This window comes from Chanodichthys erythropterus, chromosome 24, assembly GCF_024489055.1.
Source record: "Chanodichthys erythropterus isolate Z2021 chromosome 24, ASM2448905v1, whole genome shotgun sequence".
NCBI lineage: Eukaryota > Metazoa > Chordata > Actinopteri > Cypriniformes > Xenocyprididae > Chanodichthys > Chanodichthys erythropterus.
In genome coordinates this window covers 6,598,814-6,606,345 of record NC_090244.1, presented here as the reverse complement: position 1 = coordinate 6,606,345, position 7,532 = coordinate 6,598,814, and the positions used below count along the sequence as shown (strand labels likewise).

The 7,532-nt window shown below is 40.1% G+C and overlaps 1 pseudogene; it reads right to left on the bottom strand.

The window, feature by feature from the left end:
• Nucleotides 1-587: 587 nt before the first annotated feature.
• On the bottom strand, nt 588-7,532 carry LOC137015597 (sialic acid synthase-like; annotated as a pseudogene).

Below are 7,532 nucleotides of genomic sequence, written 5' to 3'. Positions count from 1 at the left end.
TCTTACTTGTTCACAGCAGTTGTCATGACTTGTTTCTACTATTATAATAGCACCACTGAATGTAAATATGCAGTCTATTTATCTTCTTTCTACCCCTCCCTTTCATTTAGTTGTTTAGTTCACTCCTAAATAAGCTGACTCCCAAATCAAATAAGCTGACTCCCTAAATCAATTTTTCCCATAAAGGGTGAGAGGATGACGACCCAGTAGGTACACTCCCACGGTTGAAACACACACTCATTGAAATATTATGCTCTAACGGAGCATTCACGGCTGTTAGGGCCACTCTGATGCCCCTAAATAGCAACCTGATCTAATACCACCTCTGTACCCCATACCACTTCATCCTTTTTTTTTTTTCTTTCAACTTATGTAGATTCAAAGTTGAGCTCAAACTGATTGAAATATATTTTAATTGACAAAGTGTTCACCACAATTTCAAAGACAATTATAGTCTGCAAGCTTACAACATGGAGCAAACATATAGCAAGACATTAGGCAAAAATCAATACAAGACATCATATTTCTGATTTATTAAACGTATTAAACGTAAGATCCCTTCATTGCTCCTTTACTTTTGGAGTGTCTGATCATCAGTCTTGTATTATGGCATCAGTAATGGTGGCATCTTTCTCCAGGTCCACAGTGATTTTCTTGCCAACCAGTTTGAAGATGTTCTCTGGTCTCATGCCGTGCGGTTCGGCCACTTTTACTGTCAGCATGTCGAGAGTTAATGTCTGACCCTTCTGCAATGGTTTCCGGGCCACCACTGACTTCCCCAACTAAAACAAAGAATATACACATTGATATAATGATTTCTAATCATTTTTTGCTTTTAAAGTCTGCCAGAACAACCGTTATATCTGACCTTGCTGTGACAGGAAGCCTCACAGGGCAGCATCTGTTTGATTGGCGAGCCCATTGCCATCTCAACCTTCCTGATGGCTTTCACCAGCTCCGCCAGCTCCGCTGGCTCCAGTGATGCTGAATGGTCACTGCCTTTCCAGCTCTTATCCAGGGTCACATGACACTCCAGGACCTTTGCCCCAAGTGCCACAGCAGCCACAGACACATGGATGCCCATCTCATGTCCAGAGTAGCCTATGGGAATGTCCGGAAACTCCTTCTGGAACACCTGCGTAGAAAAAAGGGAAAGAAAGATTTCAAACTACTCTGCTACTACTAAAAAAATTAAACATTTTCTTCAGTAATTTCATATCATGAAAATGAGATTAAAGCTATTTATGTCTTACAGGGATCAGGCTGAGGTTGACGTGCTCTAGTGGCAGTGGATAAGCGCTGGTGCACTGCAGGAACGTGAAATTGGGATTGTGCTTCTTGACGGTTTGGTAAACACAGCGCATGGTCTCCATAGACTGCATTCCACTAGAAATCACCATGGGACGACCTACACAAATACACCAAAATGTTAGCTTAAAAAATGGCTACTTCTGGGAGAAAATAAGGTCAACTTTTTAGTCATTAACACATTAAGAGGAGTTCACACATGTCGATTTCTTTGCAGACTTAAATCCAGCCCAACATGAAAATCCAGAAAATCCACACCAGGATTTCTAGGCTTCATTCACTCTGCTTTCTGGCCAATCAGAACTGGGTCTCAACGTCACAGAGTTTTACCTTTTTTGGCGGTTTTCTCCAGGTAAGGGATATTGTTGGTGTCAGCTGAGGCAACTTTGAAAACAGGCACATTGATTTCATTAATTAATTCTACAGCCATCTGATTGAGGTAGGGAGAGGAAAAGTTATGAGATGTATTTCAATCCACTGGGTCTCTGAGGGACATTTGCAAATCATAATTCATGTTAACATGCAGACGTTGGGACCCTCTTTCCTTTGTTCACCTCGTCCATCCCTGATGCAGTAAAGAATATGCCAACTTCACTGGTGTACTGTTGCAATTCTCTGTACTGCTGGTGACTGAACTCCAGATGGTGATAGGTCGGGCCCCAGGCGTGAGGGGATATGTAGGGACGCTCCAGAGCCTGCTTGGTGAATCTGTGTTCGATCTCACTCTTTTAGTCTGTATCTATACAGTATCTTCTGTATCTAATACAGAGAAAAGGAATTTCAAGATGGCGCCAGGATGTTTGCCGGCTTGCCAGAGTCTGTCCTTATCTCTTTTGTTTGTACTGTTTTTTGTTTGTTTTATCATGCGCTCTGTTTGCTCCCCTCTGGTATATGATCGCATGACGCTACTTAATATTCGATCGGTTGTGACCGATTGTTTATTTAGCGATCCCAGAGATGATTGGCACCTGCACTCGCATTTTGTGCCAGTCGCATTGAGGAAAATGTGCTACCTGCCAGGATGTCCGTGCATGTGGAGGAAACGGCGAAGGAAGTGTGGGAAGCGTGCTGGAGTCCTTGTGAAATCGAAGAGGATTGGGAGTGTAGGAGGGCTGAACGCAAATGGGTTAAAGATAAATTACAAGTCTCTTATGAGATTTTGAAGAACCGTTTGAATGAGTATCAAAGAGCTGTTAAAATGGCTAGATCAAATTATTTCTCTAGAATTATTACAGTTTCTGGAGATGATGACAGAGTACTTTTCTCTACTGTAAATGCTGTTCTTCATCCTACTGCTACTCCACACATGTCAGCAGAAGGAGTGAGTGCAGAAGAGTTTTTAAACTTTTTCATTGGTACGGTTGATGGAATTAGATCTCTAATTTCATCTGTTGGTAATGATTTTATTGTTTCTGTTGCCCCTCAGAACCATTTGACCAGTTTTATGCCTGTTTCTTTGCAGCAGCTTAAGGATATAACTGCTAATATGAAGCCCACCAGGTCTCCTGGTGATGTGCTTCCTTCTCTGTTTAAGCAGGTACTTGAATCAATTGGCCCAAGTATTCTGTCTATTATAAATACTAGTTTGACATCTGGTGTTGTTCCGGTTAGTTTTAAGCACACGGTTATTCAGCCCCTTTTAAAAAACCCCAGCTTAGATCCCTTTGACATGAGTAGTTTTCTTCCAATTTCAAAATTGCCTTTTATTTAAAAAATACTAGAAAAAGTTGTTTTAATTAGGAATAACATCTGCGATAGATTCCAGTCAGGTTTTAGAGTTGGTCATAGTACAGAATTTGCTCTTTTGAGGGTGTCTAATGATATCCTACGAGGTGTTGATTCTGGAAACCGTGTTGTCTTGCTGTTGTTAGATTTTACAGCAGCATTTGATACAGTTGATCATAACATTCTCATTGATCGTCTTAGGGATCAGGTTGGTATTCAGGGCTTAGAGTCCTATTCTTTAAATAGGAAGAGAACCATTTCAGGGCTTTCAGTCAGTTTAGGGGATTATTTTTCTTCCATTGCCCCCTTGTGTGTGGCGTTCCACAGGGCACAATACTGGGACCAATTATATTTTCCCTTTATATGCTCCCTCTAGGTTCTATTTTTGAGAAATTTGGGATTCAGTATCATCTTTATGCAGATGATTCTCAAATTTATGTACCACTGAAACATGGGCATAAAAGTGCCATTCAGTCCCTTCATGCATGTTTGGCAGAAGTTAAGTGCTGGCTTACAAATAACTTTCTCCAATTAAATGAGGATAAGACTGAGATCATTTTATTTGGAAATAAGGGGTGTGTGGATGATGACTGCCTGGGAAAAAACTGTCTAGCATGAGGAACCTTGGTGTCATTTTTGAATCTGAGCTCAAATTTGAGCAGCAAATCAATGCTGTTGTTAAGAATGGTTTCTTCCATCTTAGATCAATATCTAAATTGAAATCTATTCTTACCTTTAATGATATGGAGAAGGTTGTTCATGCCTTTGTGTCTTCACGTTTGGATTATTGTAATGTATTGTATTTGGGTGTAAGTCAGGCTTCTCTCTCCCGTTTGCAGCTCGTTCAGAACTCAGCTGCTAGACTTTTAACAGGTACTAAGAAGAGAGAACACATTACTCCGGTTTTAATTAAACTACATTGGTTACCCATACGTTACAGAATTCAATACAAAGCACTGTTGTACGTTTTTAAGTCTCTGCATGATCTAGCCCCTGAGTATGTTACTGATTTAATCAGCCGCTGTCAATCCAGCAGATCTCTGCGCTCAAACGATCAGTTGCTTCTTGTGGTTCGACGTACGCGTTTAAAATGTAAAGGTGATCGGGCGTTTTCTGTTGCAGCTCCTAGGCTTTGGAATGACCTTCCTGTCTCTAAAAACTTGTCCTTCATTGGGTGTTTTTCAGAGTGCGCTTAAAACTTATTTGTTTTCTTTAGCTTTAGACAATGCTTTGTAAGTGTGTATGTCATATGTCTGTTTTTTTGTTTTGTTTTTTATGTTTCTCTTTTATACTTTCTGTACAGCACTTTGGTTCCACTTGTGTGTTGAAAATGCTTTATAAATAAAATTAACTTGAGTTGAGTTCTAAAACTTGGCATAATCGGCTCCACAGTCCTGAATGGAGATAAAAGAGGAAGTAGAAGTGGATTTGATTGACGACAAATATAAATTCTGGATAAAAAAATGAATTTCACTTTCTAAGATCCTAAGTTTGGGCCAGTTCACACAGAACACGTTTTTGCAGTTAAAAACATGGGATGCAGGGCAGTCGAATGATGCGTTTTTTTTTTTTTTTTTACTTCTTTTAACTTTTGCACCACATTTTTAGTCATGTCATGCATGAAACACTGCAAATGGTCAAACACATCTGTCTAGCATGGGTTTAAATTGAAAAACAAAGGAAAGTTAATGTAGTGGAATGAAAAAACATGTTCTGTGTGAACGGCCCTCAGGATGATACATGAAAAGAACCGGCATCAACACGTTATCAGACTTCACATCATTTTTGGTGATTTCTATGTCTCCTTGATGGTTCTGTCCAATCTCAGCAATGATAAAACAGGGGTTGGAGCAATGTTCCCTCTAATTTTTTTTCTCGCTGAGCAAAACTTTTCTCTGTTTTTCTCTGCAAAAACATTATATTAACTTTATATCAGACCTGTACAATCAACATAAACGCACACAAAAAAATGGTTTTATCATGCAACTGTAACATTTAACTTTAATTTGCCGTTTCTATTTTATTTGACCCTTGATGTAACAGTGATTTATTAAATAATATTTTTGAAAACAAGCAGTTCAGTCACTAAATTAAGCACATTTTAGGTTACTTGAGATTTTTTTCACATTGCTGTATTAACTGTACCAGTCTTTACCAAGAAATTCTATTAAAAAATAATTCCTGTCCTCCTGCAGGACAGTTCAATTCTTTATAATAATATAATATGAGCAGTTACAATGATGGTTTGGGACAACCATAATGTGTTTTTGTACAGTCAATTATTAGCAACAGACAGTGTTAAACCATCAAAATTACATGTTTATTGCTTATGAATTTCCCAGATTTTTTATACCAGGAGGTTTCAAGATTTTTCATGGCAAGGAGCCCTAAACAATCCTTGTGAGATCTTTTTTTTTTAATTAGGCTTACATTATAATATAATAAATATATAATACAATATTTAAGTATTTAAACTGGTATACAGTATTATATCAGTTTAAATGCTTCCATTTGTTTTAATATATTATAAAGTGAAAACAAACTGAAGCATTTAAACAGATCTGATAGCTAAATATTTTTAAGAAAAGTGAACGTTAACTCTTTTATAGTTATCTAAACATCCCTGAAACCCACACCACTACACACAAAAATCTGTTTAAACAGAGATATATCACTGATGTATTTTGAGTTTTTAAGCTTCACCTGTGGTGGGTGTGTGATTGTAAATGTCTCAAAGTTTTGTTAGCATTCTGTGCCCATCATCCGTTATTTCCACCACTTTTCATTAAAACACAACGTTTTATTTCACATTTCTTTTCGTTTCGCGTTGCCTCTCGTATTGATGCATTTAGTCTGCAAACATGACAGCATTCTTACCGCGACTGATTTGGCTCAGGGCCAGCCAGCTCACACGCGCTCAATCGTTCTCTTTCTATGAAACCTGTAAACCGCATTCACCAGTTCCAACTCTATAGCGACAATAACTCTATAGCGGTTGTCCAGAGCACTTCAATTATTTCTCATTTAAACTACTACAATCAAATGGATTTCCCCACACATGATTTTCATGTCTGTTCTCTGTGCGGCAATTATTTTTTCACGCGCGCAGCTTAGAGGGAACGTTGCCTGAGAGTATAAAAGGGTGCCTGTATTGCACGTCATCAACCATGGCAATGAGACGCAGCATCTTGTTATTTGTCTCAGGGAACCAGAGTTACATACCTAACCTAGACATTCCCTTTCAAAGTGAAATTTCAACACTGCATCATGGAGTTCATGCTGTGGGGATACTATGCCATGCTGAGGGAATGTATGCTGAGATGTGAATATGCACAAACATAATGGCATAAATTGTCTCTACGGATTACTTAGGCAGTAAGAGCACATCAACCCCAAGGGCAGATCCAAAATGACTCATATAGACTGTATGGTGGCACCACTCCCAAAGACAATATTTTTCCCAATCATTTATGCTCTCAGGGAAAGTCCCGACCTTTCCAACCTTCCTTGTGGGACAGGCGCCAATACCACAGAAAAAATGCCTCACCTATACCAGCACCTTGACAAAGCCATATGGGAGTAGACTATTAAAGCCTGCCAAATACCCTAGAGCAATTAGGGAAGAGCAAACAAGCCCTGTTTGAGCAAAGGTACTTCTCCAGATCCATAAAAGGCTCAATTCACTGGTCTAAGCTATGGAGTGCAAAATAACAAGGGGGAATGCTACCAGTTAAACTACCTCTACTTGTCTAATTACGATCAGCGTAAGGCCATAACCACCATAGACACTGAGGGGGACAAGTCCTTCCCAATAATTAGAAATTAGAAAATAATTTGTTATCACAGTGACACAAACTCACTATTTAAACTAGGAATTGGAATACATTCTAAAAATGAGCCCTGTCAATGTGATCCTGGTGCACCTGTGACATGCTCTTTATCTCCAGCGTCAGAATGTATTTGGCAATGGCTCCGTGGCCGGCGGGTCTCTGACAGATGTATTTAGCTGCAATGAGATCAGCCACAGGTTGGTCACATGGGATGCCGTTCGGCCCCACCTGAGACAGGATCTGTACGTCTTCAGCTTCTGAACCTGTGAGGGAAAACACAACAGACTGCTCAATAAAAATATACAAAATACTTCTCAGTAAAACACTGCGAAATGTTCTATATCAAAGCTTTACCTGATTTATTTCAAAAGAAAAAAACATAGATATACCATACAATACACTGGCGTGGCGGCCATCTCGGGGCGAGACACTGGCGCGGCGGCCTTGAGTGCGCAGCGGCCGGCGGGTCTGAGTGCGCAGCGGCCGGCGGGTCTGAGTGCGAAGCGGCCGGCGGCCATGAGTGCGCAGCAGCCAACTGTAGACGAGACACTGGCGTGGCAGGCATGGCAGGAGCAGGTACTGGCGTGGCATAAACAATTCCAGACATGAACGTAGGGACGTGGAGGCTCTCCGGTGTGGTGGATACTGTGGGATTGTGGGGCTCGTCAT